The sequence below is a fragment of the Triturus cristatus genome, chromosome 5_1 (assembly GCF_964204655.1).
Source record: "Triturus cristatus chromosome 5_1, aTriCri1.1, whole genome shotgun sequence".
In the NCBI taxonomy this organism is placed as follows: domain Eukaryota; kingdom Metazoa; phylum Chordata; class Amphibia; order Caudata; family Salamandridae; genus Triturus; species Triturus cristatus.
This window is the reverse complement of record NC_140587.1, coordinates 653,046,806-653,067,535: the sequence shown is the minus strand read 5'-3', so window position 1 is coordinate 653,067,535 and position 20,730 is coordinate 653,046,806.

Sequence of the window (20,730 nt, the reverse complement as noted above, 5' to 3'; positions counted from 1 at the left end):
AGATCATCCCGTGAAGGGACCAGCGCATCAGAGATCATCCCATGAAGCGATCAGCGCATCAGAGATCATCCCATGAAGGGACCAGTGCATCAAAGATCATCCCATGAAGGGACCAGTGCATCAAAGATCATCCCATGAAAGGACCAGCACATCAAACCTCATCCCATGAAGGGAGAAGCGCATCAAAGATCATTCCATGAAGTGAGCAGCGCATCAAAGATCATCCCATGAAGGGAGCAGCGCATCACAGCACTCAGATTAGAGGTATACAAGATCATCCCATGAAGGGACCAGTGCATCAAAGATCATCCCATGAAGGGACCAGTGCATCAGAGATCATCCCATGAAGGGACCAGCACATCAGAGATCATCCCATGAAGGGACCAGCACATCACAGCACACAGATTAGGGATATGCAAGATCATCCCATGAAGGGACCAGTCTAGAGACCATCCCATGAAGGGAGCAGTGCATCAAAGATCATCCCATGAAGGGACCAGTGCATCAGAGAACTCACATTAGAGGTATGTAAGATCATCTCATGAAGGGACCAGTGCATCACAGCTACTCATATTAGAGGTATGCAAGATCATCCCATGAAGGGACCAGTGCATCACAGCACTCATATTAGAGGTATGCAAGATCATCCCATGAAGGGACCAGTGCATCAGAGATCATCCCATGAAGAGACCAGCGCATCAGAGATCATCCCATGAAGGGACCAGCGCATCAGAGATCATCCCATGAAGGGACCAGCGCATCAGAGATCATCCCATGAAGGGACCAGTGCAGAGATCATCCATGAAGGGACCAGTGCATCAGAGATCATCCCATGAAGGGACCAGTGCATCACAGCACTCAGATTAGAGGTATGCAAGATCATTCCATGAAGGGACCAGTGCATCAAATATCATCCCATGAAGGGACCGGTGCATCAGAAATCATCCCATGAAGGGAACAGTGCATCAAAGACCATCCCATGAAGGAACCACTGCATCAGAGACCATCCCATGAAGGGACGAGTGCATCAGAGATCATCCCATGAAGGGACCAGTGCATCAGAGATCATCCCATGAAGGGACCAGTGCATCAGAGATCATCCCATGAAGGGACCAGTGCATCACAGCAGTGAGATTAGAGGTATGCAAGATCATCCGATGAAGGGACCAGAGATCATCCCACAAAGGGACCAGCGCATCAGAGATCATCCCACAAAGGGACCAGCGCATCAGAAATCATCCCACAAAGGGACCAGCGCATCAGAAATCATCCCATGAAGGGACCAGTGCAACAGAGATCATTCCATGAAGGGACCAGTGCATCACAGCACTCACATTAGAGGTATTCAAGATCATCCCATGAAGGGACCAGTGCAGAGATCCTCCCATGAAGGGACCAGTCCATCAAAGATCATCCCATGAAGGGACCAGCGCATCAGATCATCCCATGAAGGGTTCAGCGCAGAGATCATCCCACGAAGGGACCAGCGCAGAGATCATCCCATGAAGGGACCAGTTCATCAAAGATCATCCCATGAAGGGACCAGTGCATCCCAGCACTCAGATTAGAGGTATGAAAGATCATCCCATGAAGGGACCAGGGCATCAAAGATCATCCCATGAAGGGACCAGTGCATCAGAGATCATCCCATGAAGGGAACAGCGCATCAGAGATCGCCCATGAAGGGAACAGTGCAAAGATCATCCCATGAAGGGACCAGTGCATCAGAGATCATCCCATGAAGGGACCAGTGCATCACAGCACTCACATTAGAGGTATGCAAGATCATCCCATGAAGGGACCAGGGCATCAAAGATCATCCCATGAAGGGACCACTGCATCAAAGATCATCCCATGAAGGGACCTGTGCATCACAGCACTCAAATTAGAGGTATGCACGATCATCCCATGAAGGGACCAGTGCATCAGGGATCATCCCATGAAGGGACCAGTGCATCACAGCACTCAGATTAGAGGTATGCAAGATAATCCCACGAAGGGACCAGTGCAGAGATCATCCCATGAAGGGACCAGCGCATCAGATCATCCCATGAAGGGACCAGAGCATCAAAGATCATCCCATGAAGGGACCAGCGCATCAGAGATCATCCCATGAAGGGACCAGAGCATCAGAGATCATCCCAAGAAGGGACCAGAGAATCAGAGATCATCCCAAGAAGGGACCAGTGCATGAAAGATCATCCCATGAAGGGACCAGAGATCATCCCATGAAAGGACCAGTGCAGAGATCATCCCATGAAGGGACCTGTACATCACAGCATTCACATTATAGGTATGCAAGATCACACCATGAAGGGACCAGTGCATCAGAGACCATTCCATGAAGGGACGAGTGCATCAGAGATCATCCCATGGAGGGACCAGTGCATCAGATATCATCCCATGAAGGGAACACTGCATCACAGCACTCAAATTAGAGGCATGCAAGATCATCCCATGAAGGCACCAGTGTATCAAAGATCATCCCATGAAGGGACCAGCACATCAGAGATCATCCCATAAAGGGACCAGCACATCAGAGATCATCCCATAAAGGGATCAGCACATCAGAGATCATCCCATAAAGGGATCAGCACATCAGAGATCATCCCATGAAGGGACCAGCACATCCGAGATCATCCCATGAAGGGACCAGCACATCAGAGATCATCCCATGAAGGGACCAGCACATCAGAGATCATCCCATGAAGGGACCAGCACAACAGAGATCATCCCATGAAGGGACCAGCACATCAAAGCTCATCCCATGAAGGGACCACTGCATCAGAGATCATCCCATGAAGGGACCACTGCATCAGAGATCATCCCATGAAGGGACTACTGCATCAGAGATCATCCCATGAAGGGACCACTGCATCAAAGCACTCAGATTAGAGGTATGCAAGATCATTCCATGAAGGAACCAGTGCATCAAAGATCATGCCATGAAGGGACCAGTGCATCAGAGATCATCCCATGAAGGGACCAGTGCACCAGAGATAATTCCATGAAGGGACCAGTGCATCAGAGATCATCCCATGAAGGGACCAGTGCATCAGAGATCATCCCATGAAGGGACCAGTGCATTACAGCACTCAGATTAGAGGTATGCAAGATAATCCCATGAAGGGACCAGCACATCAGAGATCATCCCATGAAGGGACCAGCGCATCAGAGATCATCCCATGAAGTGACCAGCGCATCAGAGATCATCCCATGAAGGGACCAGCGCATCAGAGATCATCCCATGAAGAGACCAGCGCATCAGAGATCATCCCATGAAGGGACCAGCGCATCATAGATCATCCCATGAAGGGACCAGAGCATCAGAGATCATCCCATGAAGGGACCAGAGCATCAGAGATCATCCCATGAAGGGACCAGAGCATCAGAAAATCATCCCATGACGGGACCGGCGCATCAAAAAATCATCCCATGACGGGACCAGCGCATCAAAGATCATCCCATGAAGGGACCAGCGCATCAAAGATCATCCCATGAAGGGACCAGCGCATCAAAGATCATCCCATGAAGGGACCAGTGCATCAGATCATCCCATGAAGGGACCAGTGCATCACAGCACACAGATTAGAGGTATGCAAGATCATCCCATGAAGGGACCGGTGCATAGGAAATCATCCCATGAAGGGACCACTGCATCAGAGATCATCCCATGAAGGGACCACTGCATCAGAGATCATCCCATGAAGGGACCAGTCTAGAGATCATCCCATGAAGGGACCAGTGCATCAGATCATCCCATGAAGGGACCAGTGCATCACAGCACACAGATTAGAGGTATGCAAGATCATCCCATGAAGGGACCAGTACCTCACAGCACTCGCATTAGAGGTATGCAAGATCAACCCATGAAGGGACCAGTGCATCAAAGATCATCCCATGAAGGGACCAGTGCATCAAAGATCATCCCATGAAGGGACCAGTGCAGCAGAGATCATCCCATGAAGGGACCAGTGCAGAGATCATCCCATGAAGGGACCAGTGCAGAGATCATCCCATGAAGAGACCAGGGGACCAGAGATCATCCCATGAAGAGACCAGGGGACCAGAGATCATCCCATGAAGAGACCAGGGGACCAGAGATCATCCCATGAAGGGACCAGAGATCATCCCATGAAGGGACCAGAGATCATCCCATGAAGGGACCAGAGATCATCCCATGAAGGGACCAGAGATCATCCCATGAAGGGACCAGAGATCATCCCATGAAGGGACCAGTGCATCACAGCACTCAGATTAGAGGTATACAAGATCATCCCATGAAGGGACCAGCGCATCAGAGATCATCCCATGAAGGAACCAGCGCATCAGAGATCATCCCATGAAGGAACCAGCGCATCAGACATCATCCCATGAAGGGACCAGTGCATCTCAGAACTCACATTAGAGGGATGCAAGATCATTCCATGAAGGGACCAGGGGACCAGAGATCATCCCATGAAGGGACCAGAGATCATCCCATGAAGGGACCAGAGATCATCCCATGAAGGGACCAGAGATCATCCCAGGAAGGGACCAGATCTCCTCCCATGAAGGGACCAGAGCATCATAGCACTCAGATTAGAGGTATGCAAGATCATCCCATGAAGGGACCAGTGCAGAGATCATCCCATGAAGGAAAAAGTGCATCAGAGATCATCCCATGAAGGGACCAGTGCATCACAGCACTCAAATTAGAGGTATGCAAAATCCCCCCATGAAAGGACAAGTGCATCAAAGATCATCCCATGAAGGGACCAGTGCATCAGAGATCATCCCATGAAGGGACCAGTGCATCAGAGATCATCCCATGAAGGGACCAGTGCATCACAGCACTCAGATTAGAGGTATGCAAGATCATCCCATGAAGGGACCAGTGCATCAGAGATCATCCCATGAAGGGACCAGTGCATCACAGCACTCAGATTAGAAGTATGCAAGATCCTCCCATGAGGCGACCAGTCTAGATATCATCCCATGAAGGGATCAGTATATCAGAGATCATCCCATGAAGGGACCACTGCATCACATCACTCAGATTAGAGGTATGCAACATCATCCCATGAAGGGACCAGCGCATCAGAAATCATCCAATGAAGGGACCAGCACATCAGAGATCATCCCATGAAGGGACCAGCGCATCAGAGATCATCCCATGAAGGGGCCAGCGCATCAGAGATCATCCCATGAAGGGGCCAGCGCATCAGATCATTTCATGAAGGGACCAGTGCATCACAGAACTCAAATTAGAGGGATGCAAGATCATCCCATGAAGGGACCAGAGATCATCCCATGAAGGGACCAGAGATCATCCCATGAAGGGACCAGAGTTCATCCCATGAAGGGACCAGAGTTCATCCCATGAAGGGACCAGAGTTCATCCCATGAAGGGACCAGAGTTCATCCCATGAAGGGACCAGAGTTCATCTCATGAAGGGACCAGAGTTCATCCCATGAAGGGACCAGAGTTCATCCCATGAAGGGACCAGAGTTCATCCCATGAAGGGACCAGAGTTCATCCCATGAAGGGGCCAGTGCATCAGACATCATCCCAGGAAGGCACCAGTGCAACAAAGATCATCCCATGAAGGCACCAGTGCAACAAAGATCAACCCATGAAGGGACCAGTGCTTCAGAGATCATCCCATGAAGGGACCAGTGCATCGGAGATCATCCCATGAAGGGACCAGTGCATCGGAGATCATCCCATGGAGGGACCAGTGCATCGGAGATCATCCCATGAAGGGACCAGGACATCGGAGATCATCCCATGAAGGGACCAGGACATCCTAGATCAACCCATGAAGGGACCAGTACATCCTAGATCAACCCATGAAGGGACCAGCGCATCAGAGATCAACCCATGAAGGGACCAGCGCATCAGAGATCAACCCATGAAGGGACCAGTGCATCAGACATCATCCCATGAAGGGGCCAGTGCATCAAAGATCAACCCATGAAGGGACCAGTGCATCAAAGATCATCCCATGAAGGGACCAGTGCATCAAAGATCATCCCAGGAAGGGACCAGTGCATCAAATATCATCCCAGGAAGGGACCAGAGCATCACAGCACTCAGATTAGAGGTATGCTAGATCATCCCATGAAGGGACCAGAGCATCAGAGATCATCCCATGAAGGGACCAGTGCATCAGAGGTCATCCCATGAAGGGACCAGTGCATCAGAGATCATCCCATGAAGGGACCAGTGCATCAGAGATCATCCCATGAAGGGACCAGTGCATCAGAGATCATCCCATGAAGGCACCAGTGCATCGGAGATCATACCATGAAGGGAGTGGGACCAGTGCATCAGAGATCATCCCATGAAGGGACCAGTGCAACAGAGATCATCCCATGAAGGGACCAGTGCATCAGAGCATTCAGATTAGAGGTACGCCAGATCATCCCATGAAGGGACCAGTGCATCAGAGATCATCCCATGAAGGGACCAGGACATCCTAGATCAACCCATGAAGGGACCAGTACATCAGAGATCAACCCATGAAGGGACCAGCGCATCAGAGATCAACCCATGAAGGGACCAGTGCATCAGACATCATCCCATGAAGGGGCCAGTGCATCAAAGATCAACCCATGAAGGGACCAGTGCATCAAAGATCAACCCATGAAGGGACCAGTGCATCAAAGATAATCCCATGAAGGAACCAGTGCGTCAAAGATCATCCCATGAAGGGACCAGTGCATCAGACATCATCCCATGAAGGGGCCAGTGCATCAAAGATCAACCCATGAAGGGACCAGTGCAGAGATCCTCCCATGAAGGGACCAGTCCATCAAAGATCATCCCATGAAGGGACCAGCGCATCAGATCATCCCATGAAGGGTTCAGCGCAGAGATCATCCCACGAAGGGACCAGCGCAGAGATCATCCCATGAAGGGACCAGTTCATCAAAGATCATCCCATGAAGGGACCAGTGCATCCCAGCACTCAGATTAGAGGTATGAAAGATCATCCCATGAAGGGACCAGGGCATCAAAGATCATCCCATGAAGGGACCAGTGCATCAGAGATCATCCCATGAAGGGAACAGCGCATCAGAGATCGCCCATGAAGGGAACAGTGCAAAGATCATCCCATGAAGGGACCAGTGCATCAGAGATCATCCCATGAAGGGACCAGTGCATCACAGCACTCACATTAGAGGTATGCAAGATCATCCCATGAAGGGACCAGGGCATCAAAGATCATCCCATGAAGGGACCACTGCATCAAAGATCATCCCATGAAGGGACCTGTGCATCACAGCACTCAAATTAGAGGTATGCACGATCATCCCATGAAGGGACCAGTGCATCAGGGATCATCCCATGAAGGGACCAGTGCATCACAGCACTCAGATTAGAGGTATGCAAGATAATCCCACGAAGGGACCAGTGCAGAGATCATCCCATGAAGGGACCAGCGCATCAGATCATCCCATGAAGGGACCAGAGCATCAAAGATCATCCCATGAAGGGACCAGCGCATCAGAGATCATCCCATGAAGGGACCAGAGCATCAGAGATCATCCCAAGAAGGGACCAGAGAATCAGAGATCATCCCAAGAAGGGACCAGTGCATGAAAGATCATCCCATGAAGGGACCAGAGATCATCCCATGAAAGGACCAGTGCAGAGATCATCCCATGAAGGGACCTGTACATCACAGCATTCACATTATAGGTATGCAAGATCACACCATGAAGGGACCAGTGCATCAGAGACCATTCCATGAAGGGACGAGTGCATCAGAGATCATCCCATGGAGGGACCAGTGCATCAGATATCATCCCATGAAGGGAACACTGCATCACAGCACTCAAATTAGAGGCATGCAAGATCATCCCATGAAGGCACCAGTGTATCAAAGATCATCCCATGAAGGGACCAGCACATCAGAGATCATCCCATAAAGGGACCAGCACATCAGAGATCATCCCATAAAGGGATCAGCACATCAGAGATCATCCCATAAAGGGATCAGCACATCAGAGATCATCCCATAAAGGGATCAGCACATCAGAGATCATCCCATGAAGGGACCAGCACATCCGAGATCATCCCATGAAGGGACCAGCACATCAGAGATCATCCCATGAAGGGACCAGCACATCAGAGATCATCCCATGAAGGGACCAGCACATCAGAGATCATCCCATGAAGGGACCAGCACATCAAAGCTCATCCCATGAAGGGACCACTGCATCAGAGATCATCCCATGAAGGGACCACTGCATCAGAGATCATCCCATGAAGGGACTACTGCATCAGAGATCATCCCATGAAGGGACCACTGCATCAAAGCACTCAGATTAGAGGTATGCAAGATCATTCCATGAAGGAACCAGTGCATCAAAGATCATGCCATGAAGGGACCAGTGCATCAGAGATCATCCCATGAAGGGACCAGTGCACCAGAGATAATTCCATGAAGGGACCAGTGCATCAGAGATCATCCCATGAAGGGACCAGTGCATCAGAGATCATCCCATGAAGGGACCAGTGCATTACAGCACTCAGATTAGAGGTATGCAAGATAATCCCATGAAGGGACCAGCACATCAGAGATCATCCCATGAAGGGACCAGCGCATCAGAGATCATCCCATGAAGTGACCAGCGCATCAGAGATCATCCCATGAAGGGACCAGCGCATCAGAGATCATCCCATGAAGAGACCAGCGCATCAGAGATCATCCCATGAAGGGACCAGCGCATCATAGATCATCCCATGAAGGGACCAGAGCATCAGAGATCATCCCATGAAGGGACCAGAGCATCAGAGATCATCCCATGAAGGGACCAGAGCATCAGAAAATCATCCCATGACGGGACCGGCGCATCAAAAAATCATCCCATGACGGGACCAGCGCATCAAAGATCATCCCATGAAGGGACCAGCGCATCAAAGATCATCCCATGAAGGGACCAGCGCATCAAAGATCATCCCATGAAGGGACCAGTGCATCAGATCATCCCATGAAGGGACCAGTGCATCACAGCACACAGATTAGAGGTATGCAAGATCATCCCATGAAGGGACCGGTGCATAGGAAATCATCCCATGAAGGGACCACTGCATCAGAGATCATCCCATGAAGGGACCACTGCATCAGAGATCATCCCATGAAGGGACCAGTCTAGAGATCATCCCATGAAGGGACCAGTGCATCAGATCATCCCATGAAGGGACCAGTGCATCACAGCACACAGATTAGAGGTATGCAAGATCATCCCATGAAGGGACCAGTACCTCACAGCACTCGCATTAGAGGTATGCAAGATCAACCCATGAAGGGACCAGTGCATCAAAGATCATCCCATGAAGGGACCAGTGCATCAAAGATCATCCCATGAAGGGACCAGTGCAGCAGAGATCATCCCATGAAGGGACCAGTGCAGAGATCATCCCATGAAGGGACCAGTGCAGAGATCATCCCATGAAGAGACCAGGGGACCAGAGATCATCCCATGAAGAGACCAGGGGACCAGAGATCATCCCATGAAGAGACCAGGGGACCAGAGATCATCCCATGAAGGGACCAGAGATCATCCCATGAAGGGACCAGAGATCATCCCATGAAGGGACCAGAGATCATCCCATGAAGGGACCAGAGATCATCCCATGAAGGGACCAGAGATCATCCCATGAAGGGACCAGTGCATCACAGCACTCAGATTAGAGGTATACAAGATCATCCCATGAAGGGACCAGCGCATCAGAGATCATCCCATGAAGGAACCAGCGCATCAGAGATCATCCCATGAAGGAACCAGCGCATCAGAGATCATCCCATGAAGGGACCAGTGCATCTCAGAACTCACATTAGAGGGATGCAAGATCATTCCATGAAGGGACCAGGGGACCAGAGATCATCCCATGAAGGGACCAGAGATCATCCCATGAAGGGACCAGAGATCATCCCATGAAGGGACCAGAGATCATCCCAGGAAGGGACCAGATCTCCTCCCATGAAGGGACCAGAGCATCATAGCACTCAGATTAGAGGTATGCAAGATCATCCCATGAAGGGACCAGTGCAGAGATCATCCCATGAAGGAAAAAGTGCATCAGAGATCATCCCATGAAGGGACCAGTGCATCACAGCACTCAAATTAGAGGTATGCAAAGTCCCCCCATGAAAGGACAAGTGCATCAAAGATCATCCCATGAAGGGACCAGTGCATCAGAGATCATCCCATGAAGGGACCAGTGCATCAGAGATCATCCCATGAAGGGACCAGTGCATCACAGCACTCAGATTAGAGGTATGCAAGATCATCCCATGAAGGGACCAGTGCATCAGAGATCATCCCATGAAGGGACCAGTGCATCACAGCACTCAGATTAGAAGTATGCAAGATCCTCCCATGAGGCGACCAGTCTAGATATCATCCCATGAAGGGATCAGTATATCAGAGATCATCCCATGAAGGGACCACTGCATCACATCACTCAGATTAGAGGTATGCAACATCATCCCATGAAGGGACCAGCGCATCAGAAATCATCCAATGAAGGGACCAGCACATCAGAGATCATCCCATGAAGGGACCAGCGCATCAGAGATCATCCCATGAAGGGGCCAGCGCATCAGAGATCATCCCATGAAGGGGCCAGCGCATCAGATCATTTCATGAAGGGACCAGTGCATCACAGAACTCAAATTAGAGGGATGCAAGATCATCCCATGAAGGGACCAGAGATCATCCCATGAAGGGACCAGAGATCATCCCATGAAGGGACCAGAGTTCATCCCATGAAGGGACCAGAGTTCATCCCATGAAGGGACCAGAGTTCATCCCATGAAGGGACCAGAGTTCATCCCATGAAGGGACCAGAGTTCATCTCATGAAGGGACCAGAGTTCATCCCATGAAGGGACCAGAGTTCATCCCATGAAGGGACCAGAGTTCATCCCATGAAGGGACCAGAGTTCATCCCATGAAGGGGCCAGTGCATCAGACATCATCCCAGGAAGGCACCAGTGCAACAAAGATCATCCCATGAAGGCACCAGTGCAACAAAGATCAACCCATGAAGGGACCAGTGCTTCAGAGATCATCCCATGAAGGGACCAGTGCATCGGAGATCATCCCATGAAGGGACCAGTGCATCGGAGATCATCCCATGGAGGGACCAGTGCATCGGAGATCATCCCATGAAGGGACCAGGACATCGGAGATCATCCCATGAAGGGACCAGGACATCCTAGATCAACCCATGAAGGGACCAGTACATCCTAGATCAACCCATGAAGGGACCAGCGCATCAGAGATCAACCCATGAAGGGACCAGCGCATCAGAGATCAACCCATGAAGGGACCAGTGCATCAGACATCATCCCATGAAGGGGCCAGTGCATCAAAGATCAACCCATGAAGGGACCAGTGCATCAAAGATCATCCCATGAAGGGACCAGTGCATCAAAGATCATCCCAGGAAGGGACCAGTGCATCAAATATCATCCCAGGAAGGGACCAGAGCATCACAGCACTCAGATTAGAGGTATGCTAGATCATCCCATGAAGGGACCAGAGCATCAGAGATCATCCCATGAAGGGACCAGTGCATCAGAGGTCATCCCATGAAGGGACCAGTGCATCAGAGATCATCCCATGAAGGGACCAGTGCATCAGAGATCATCCCATGAAGGGACCAGTGCATCAGAGATCATCCCATGAAGGCACCAGTGCATCGGAGATCATACCATGAAGGGAGTGGGACCAGTGCATCAGAGATCATCCCATGAAGGGACCAGTGCAACAGAGATCATCCCATGAAGGGACCAGTGCATCAGAGCATTCAGATTAGAGGTACGCCAGATCATCCCATGAAGGGACCAGTGCATCAGAGATCATCCCATGAAGGGACCAGGACATCCTAGATCAACCCATGAAGGGACCAGTACATCAGAGATCAACCCATGAAGGGACCAGCGCATCAGAGATCAACCCATGAAGGGACCAGTGCATCAGACATCATCCCATGAAGGGGCCAGTGCATCAAAGATCAACCCATGAAGGGACCAGTGCATCAAAGATCAACCCATGAAGGGACCAGTGCATCAAAGATAATCCCATGAAGGAACCAGTGCGTCAAAGATCATCCCATGAAGGGACCAGTGCATCAGACATCATCCCATGAAGGGGCCAGTGCATCAAAGATCAACCCATGAAGGGACCAGTGCATCAAAGATCATCCCATGAAGGGACCAGTGCATCAAAGATCATCCCAGGAAGGGACCAGTGCATCAAAGATCATCCCAGGAAGGGACCAGCGCATCACAGCACTCCGATTAGAGGTATGCTAGATCATCCCATGAAGGGACCAGAGCATCAGAGATCATCCCATGAAGGGACCAGTGCATCAGAGGTCATCCCATGAAGGGACCAGTGCATCAGAGATCATCCCATGAAGGGACCAGTGCATCAGAGATCATCCCATGAAGGGACCAGTGCATCAGAGATCATCCCATGAAGGCACCAGTGCATCGGAGATCATACCATGAAGGTAGTGGGACCAGTGCATCAGAGATCATCCCATGAAGGGACCAGTGCATCAGAGATCAGCCCATGAAGGGACCAGTGCAACAGAGATCAGCCCATGAAGGGACCAGTGCATCAGAGCACTCAGATTAGAGGTATGCAAGATCATCCCATGAAGGGACCAGTGCATCAGAGATCATCCCATGAAGGGACCAGTGCATCAGAGCATTCAGATTAGAGGTACGCCAGATCATCCCATGAAGGGACCAGTGCATCAGAGATCATCCCATGAAGGGACCAGTGCATCAGAGCACTCAGATTGTAGGTATGCAAGATCATCCCATGAAGGGACCAGAGCAACAGAGACCATCCCATGAAGGGACCAGTGCATCAGAGATCATCCCATGAAGGGACCAGCGCATCAGAGATCATCCCATGAAGGGACCAGCGCATCAGAGATCATCCCATGAAGGGACCAGCGCATCAGAGATCATCCCATGAAGGGACCAGGACATCCTAGATCAACCCATGAAGGGACCAGTACATCCTAGATCAACCCATGAAGGGACCAGCGCATCAGAGATCAACCCATGAAGGGACCAGCGCATCAGAGATCAACCCATGAAGGGACCAGTGCATCAGACATCATCCCATGAAGGGGCCAGTGCATCAAATATCAACCCATGAAGGGACCAGTGCATCAAAGATCATCCCATGAAGGGACCAGTGCATCAAAGATCATCCCAGGAAGGGACCAGTGCATCAAATATCATCCCAGGAAGGGACCAGAGCATCACAGCACTCAGATTAGAGGTATGCTAGATCATCCCATGAAGGGACCAGAGCATCAGAGATCATCCCATGAAGGGACCAGTGCATCAGAGGTCATCCCATGAAGGGACCAGTGCATCAGAGATCATCCCATGAAGGGACCAGTGCATCAGAGATCATCCCATGAAGGGACCAGTGCATCAGAGATCATCCCATGAAGGCACCAGTGCATCGGAGATCATACCATGAAGGGAGTGGGACCAGTGCATCAGAGATCATCCCATGAAGGGACCAGTGCAACAGAGATCATCCCATGAAGGGACCAGTGCATCAGAGCATTCAGATTAGAGGTACGCCAGATCATCCCATGAAGGGACCAGTGCATCAGAGATCATCCCATGAAGGGACCAGGACATCCTAGATCAACCCATGAAGGGACCAGTACATCAGAGATCAACCCATGAAGGGACCAGCGCATCAAAGATCAACCCATGAAGGGACCAGTGCATCAGACATCATCCCATGAAGGGGCCAGTGCATCAAAGATCAACCCATGAAGGGACCAGTGCATCAAAGATCAACCCATGAAGGGACCAGTGCATCAAAGATAATCCCATGAAGGAACCAGTGCGTCAAAGATCATCCCATGAAGGGACCAGTGCATCAGACATCATCCCATGAAGGGGCCAGTGCATCAAAGATCAACCCATGAAGGGACCAGTGCATCAAAGATCATCCCATGAAGGGACCAGTGCATCAAAAATCATCCCAGGAAGGGACCAGTGCATCAAAGATCATCCCAGGAAGGGACCAGCGCATCACAGCACTCCGATTAGAGGTATGCTAGATCATCCCATGAAGGGACCAGAGCATCAGAGATCATCCCATGAAGGGACCAGTGCATCAGAGGTCATCCCATGAAGGGACCAGTGCATCAGAGATCATCCCATGAAGGGACCAGTGCATCAGAGATCATCCCATGAAGGGACCAGTGCATCAGAGATCATCCCATGAAGGCACCAGTGCATCGGAGATCATACCATGAAGGGAGTGGGACCAGTGCATCAGAGATCATCCCATGAAGGGACCAGTGCATCAGAGATCAGCCCATGAAGGGACCAGTGCAACAGAGATCAGCCCATGAAGGGACCAGTGCATCAGAGCACTCAGATTAGAGGTATGCAAGATCATCCCATGAAGGGACCAGTGCATCAGAGATCATCCCATGAAGGGACCAGTGCATCAGAGCATTCAGATTAGAGGTACGCCAGATCATCCCATGAAGGGACCAGTGCATCAGAGATCATCCCATGAAGGGACCAGTGCATCAGAGCACTCAGATTGTAGGTATGCAAGATCATCCCATGAAGGGACCAGAGCAACAGAGACCATCCCATGAAGGGACCAGTGCATCAGAGATCATCCCATGAAGGGACCAGCGCATCAGAGATCATCCCATGAAGGGACCAGCGCATCAGAGATCATCCCATGAAGGGACCAGCGCATCAGAGATCATCCCATGAAGGGACCAGCGGACAAGAGATCATCCCATGAAGAGACCAGCGGACAAGAGATCATCCCATGAAGAGACCAGCAGACAAGAGATCATCCCATGAAGAGACCAGTGCATCAGAGATGATCTCATGAAGGGACCAGTGCATCAGAGATCATCCCATGAAGGGACCAGTGCATCAGAGATCATCCCATGAAGGGACCAGAGCAACAGAGATCATCCCATGAAGGGACCAGCACATCAGAGATCATCTCATGAAGGGACCAGAGCAACAGAGATCATCCCATGAAGGGACCAGTGCATCAGAGATCATCCCATGAAGGGGCCAGCGCAACAGATCATTTCATGAAGGGACCAGTGCATCACAGAACTCAAATTAGAGGGATGCAAGATCATCCCATGAAGGGACCAGAGTTCATCCCATGAAGGGACCAGAGTTCATCCCATGAAGGGACCAGAGTTCATCCCATGAAGGGACCAGAGTTCATCCCATGAAGGGACCAGAGTTCATCCCATGAAGGGACCAGAGTTCATCCCATGAAAGGACCAGAGCTCCTCCCATGAAGGGACCAGAGCTCCTCCCATGAAGGGACCAGAGCTCCTCCCATGAAGGGACCAGAGCTCCTCCCATGAAGGGACCAGATCTCCTCCCATCCCATGAAGGGACCAGATCTCCTCCCATCCCATGAAGGGACCAGAGCTCCTCCCATGAAGGGACCAGAGCTCCTCCCATGAAGGGACCAGAGCTCCTCCCATGAAGGGACCAGAGCTCCTCCCATGAAGGGACCAGAGCTCCTCCCATGAAGGGACCAGAGCGCCTCCCATGAAGGGACAAGAGCTCCTCCCATGAAGGGGCCAGAGCATCATAGCACTCATATTAGAGGGATGCAAGATAATCCAATGAAGGGACCAGTGCATCAGAGATCATCCCATGAAGGGACCAGAGATCATCCCATGAAGGGACCAGCACATCAGAGATCATCCCATGAAGGGGCCAGCGCATCAGATCATTTCATGAAGGGACCAGTACATCACAGAACTCAAATTAGAGGGATGCAAGATCATCCCATGAAGGGACCAGGAATCATCCCATGAAGGGACCAGAGATCATCCCATGAAGGGACCAGAGATCATCCCATGAAGGGACCAGAGATCATCCCATGAAGGGACCAGAGATCATCCCATGAAGGGACCAGAGATCATCCCATGAAGGGGCCAGAGATCATCCCACGAAGGGGCCAGAGATCATCCCACGAAGGGGCCAGAGATCATCCCACGAAGGGGCCAGAGATCATCCCATGAAGAAGCCAGAGATCATCCCATGAAGGGGCAAGAGATCATCCCATGAAGGGGCCAGAGATCTTCCCATGAAGGGGCCAGATATCATCCCATGAAGGGGCCAGAGATCATCCCATGAAGGGACCAGAGATCATCCCAGATCATCCCATGAAGGGACCAGAGCTCCTCCCATGAAGGGACCAGAGCTCCTCCCATGAAGGGATCAGAGCTCCTTCCATGAAGGGACCAGAGCTCCTCCCATGAAGGGACCAGAGATCATCCCATGAAGGGACCAGTGCATCACAGGTCTCAGATTAAAGGTATGCAAGATCATCCCATGAAGGGACCAGTGCATCGGAGATCATCCCATGAAGGGACCAGCGCATCCGAGATCATCCCATGAAGGGACCAGCGCATCCGAGATCAACCCAAGAAGGGACCAGCGCATCCGAGATCATCCCATGAAGGGACCAGGACATCGGAGATCATCCCATGAAGGGACCAGGACATCCTAGATCAACCCATGAAGGGACCAGTACATCAGAGATCAACCCATGAAGGGACCAGCCCATCAAATAACAACCCATGAAGGGACCAGTGCATCAAAGATCAACCCATGAAGGGACCAGTGCATCAAAGATCAACCCATGAAGGGACCAGTGCATCAAAGATCATCCCATGAAGGGACCAGTGCATCAAAGATCATCCCATGAAGGGACCAGTGCATCAAAATCATCCCATGATGGGACCAGTGCATCAAAATCATCCCATGATGGGACCAGTGCATCAAAATCATCCCATGATGGGACCAGTGCATCAAAATCATCCCATGAAGGGACCAGAGCTCATCCCATGAAGGGACCAAAGCCCCTCCCATGAAGGGACCAGAGCTCCTCCCATGAAGGGACCAGAGCTCCTCCCATGAAGGGACCAGAGCTCCTCCCATGAAGGGACCAGAGCTCCTCCCATGAAGGGACCAGAGCTTCTCCCATGAAGGGACCAGAGCTCCTCCCATAAAGGGACCAGAGCTCTTCCCATGAAGGGACCAGAGCATCACAGCACTCAAATTAGAGATATGCAAAATCCCCCCATGAAGGGACCAGTGCATCAAAGATCATCCCATAAAGGGACCAGTGCATCAGAGATCATCCCATGAAGGGACCAGTGCATCAGAGATCATCCCATGAAGGGACCAGTGCATCAGAGATCATCCCGTGAAGGGACCAGTGCATCAGAGATCATCTCGTGAAGGGACCAGTGCATCAGAGATCATCCCATGAAGGGACCAGTGCATCACAGCACTCAGATTAGAGGTATGCAAGATCATCCCATGAAGGGACCAGTGCATCACAGCACTCCGATTAGAGGTATGCAAGATCATTCCATGAAGGTACCACTGCATCACATCACTCAGATTAGAGGTATGCAACATCATCCCATGAAGGGACCAGCGCATTAGAAATCATCCCATGAAGGGACCAGAGCAACAGATCATCCCATGAAGGGACCAGTGCATCACAGCACTCAGATTAGAGGGATGCAAGATAATCCAATGAAGGGACCAGTGCATCAGAGATCCCATGAAGGGACCAGAGATCATCCCATGAAGGGACCAGCACATCAGAGATCATCCCATGAAGGGACCAGAGATCATCCCATGAAGGAACAAGTGCATCAGTCTAGAGATCATCCCATGAAGGGACCACTGCAGAGATCATCCCATGAAGGGACCACTGCATCACATCACTCAGATTACAGGTATGCAACATCATCCCATGAAGGGACCAGCGCATTAGAAATCATTAGGGGTGGGCGGAATTTGCGATATTGCGTTACGCAAATCTTCGCGAAACGGTAAAAAATCTCCGCAAACACGCAGAAATTCCGCGAACACGCGGAATTGCTTGTTCGCGATGCTTTTTTCCTGTTCCCAATTGCTGTTTGCGTGCTCGGGGAGAAATATATCGCGAACACGCATTTTGAGAACGCGAACAAGCAAAAATTTCGCAAAATCGCGGAAAGCAGACTTTTGAGCAATTTCGCGTTCTCCGCGTAACGCGAAATTCCGCAAATTCCGCAAATTCCGCGAGCGGATCGGAATTTACCGCCCAGGCCTAGAAATCATCCAATGAAGGGACCAGTGCACCAGAGATCCCATGAAGGGACCAGTGCATCACAGAACTCAAATTAGAGGGTTGCGAGATGATCCCATGAAGGGACCAGAGATCATCCCATGAAGGGACCAGAGTTCATCCCATGAAGGGACCAGAGTTCATCCCATGAAGGGACCAGAGTTCATCCCATGAAGGGACCACAGTTCATCCCATGAAGGGACCAGAGTTCATCCCATGAAGGGACCAGAGTTCATCCCATGAAGGGACCAGAGTTCATCCCATGAAGGGACCAGAGATCATCCCATGAAGGGACCAGAGATCATCCCATGAAGGGACCAGAGATCATCCCATGAAGGGACCAGTGCATCACAGGTCCCAGATTAAAGGTATGCAAGATCATCCCATGAAGGGACCAGTGCATCGGAGATCATCCCATGAAGGGACCAGTGCATCGGAGATCATCCCATGAAGGGATCAGTGCATTGGAGATCATCCCATGAAGGGATCAGTGCATCGGAGATCATCCCATGAAGAGACCAGTGCATCGAAGATCATCCCAAGAAGAGACCAGTGCATCGGAGATCATCCCATGAAGGGACCAGCACATCTGAGATCAACCCATGAAGGGACCAGCGCATCAGAGATCAACCCATGAAGGGACCAGCGCATCAGAGATCAACCCGATGAAGGGACCAGCGCATCAGAGATAATCTGATGAAGGGACCAGTGCATCAGAGATCATCCCAGCAGATTGGTCAACCTCAGTTCATGTAGGTTGTAGCAGAATTCTTGATTTGAAGTGTTTTAAAGACTGTATAACGTGCTTTTATCCTGTACTGTCTATTGCCTGTCACTCGTTCCGCTGTCCCCCTGGTCCGCCGCGGCTTGTGCCGATCGAGCGGAGGGGTTGACACGTAGCTTACAAACCCTCACTTCCTGTGAGAGAGGAAGGTTAGCGCTCTAGGCTCGTGCAGTCCCGCCCACTCCCCACTTAAATTGAGTGCGCAGAGCGGACGCGCGCAGCAGATTGGTCAACCTCAGTTCATGTAGGTTGTAGCAGAATTCTTGATTTGAAGTGTTTTAAAGACTGTATAACGTGCTTTTATCCTGTACTGTCTATTGCCTGTCACTCGTTCCGCTGTCCCCCTGGTCCGCCGCGGCTTGTGCCGATCGAGCGGAGGGGTTGACACGTAGCTTACAAACCCTCACTTCCTGTGAGAGAGGAAGGTTAGCGCTCTAGGCTCGTGCAGTCCCGCCCACTCCCCACTTAAATTGAGTGCGCAGAGCGGACGCGCGCAGCAGATTGGTCAACCTCAGTTCATGTAGGTTGTAGCAGAATTCTTGATTTGAAGTGTTTTAAAGACTGTATAACGTGCTTTTATCCTGTACTGTCTATTGCCTGTCACTCGTTCCGCTGTCCCCCTGGTCCGCCGCGGCTTGTGCCGATCGAGCGGAGGGGTTGACACGTAGCTTACAAACCCTCACTTCCTGTGAGAGAGGAAGGTTAGCGCTCTAGGCTCGTGCAGTCCCGCCCACTCCCCACTTAAATTGAGTGCGCAGAGCGGACGCGCGCAGCAGATTGGTCAACCTCAGTTCATGTAGGTTGTAGCAGAATTCTTGATTTGAAGTGTTTTAAAGACTGTATAACGTGCTTTTATCCTGTACTGTCTATTGCCTGTCACTCGTTCCGCTGTCCCCCTGGTCCGCCGCGGCTTGTGCCGATCGAGCGGAGGGGTTGACACGTAGCTTACAAACCCTCACTTCCTGTGAGAGAGGAAGGTTAGCGCTCTAGGCTCGTGCAGTCCCGCCCACTCCCCACTTAAATTGAGTGCGCAGAGCGGACGCGCGCAGCAGATTGGTCAACCTCAGTTCATGTAGGTTGTAGCAGAATTCTTGATTTGAAGTGTTTTAAAGACTGTATAACGTGCTTTTATCCTGTACTGTCTATAGCCTGTCACTCGTTCCGCTGTCCCCCTGGTCCGCCGCGGCTTGTGCCGATCGAGCGGAGGGGTTGACACGTAGCTTACAAACCCTCACTTCCTGTGAGAGAGGAAGGTTAGCGCTCTAGGCTCGTGCAGTCCCGCCCACTCCCCACTTAAATTGAGTGCGCAGAGCGGACGCGCGCAGCAGATTGGTCAACCTCAGTTCATGTAGGTTGTAGCAGAATTCTTGATTTGAAGTGTTTTAAAGACTGTATAACGTGCTTTTATCCTGTACTGTCTATTGCCTGTCACTCGTTCCGCTGTCCCCCTGGTCCGCCGCGGCTTGTGCCGATCGAGCGGAGGGGTTGACACGTAGCTTACAAACCCTCACTTCCTGTGAGAGAGGAAGGTTAGCGCTCTAGGCTCGTGCAGTCCCGCCCACTCCCCACTTAAATTGAGTGCGCAGAGCGGACGCGCGCAGCGGGCGCGCCGGCGGCGCGCCGAAGGCGCGCCAAAGGCAAGCCCGTCTGCGCCCGTCCGCGCCTGACCGACGCCAGACGCCAGGACCGCTGCCCGTGGGTACCCCTCCCCTCCTTATGGCTCCCATTAAATATTCTCGCCAGGAGCTCCTTGCCATAAAC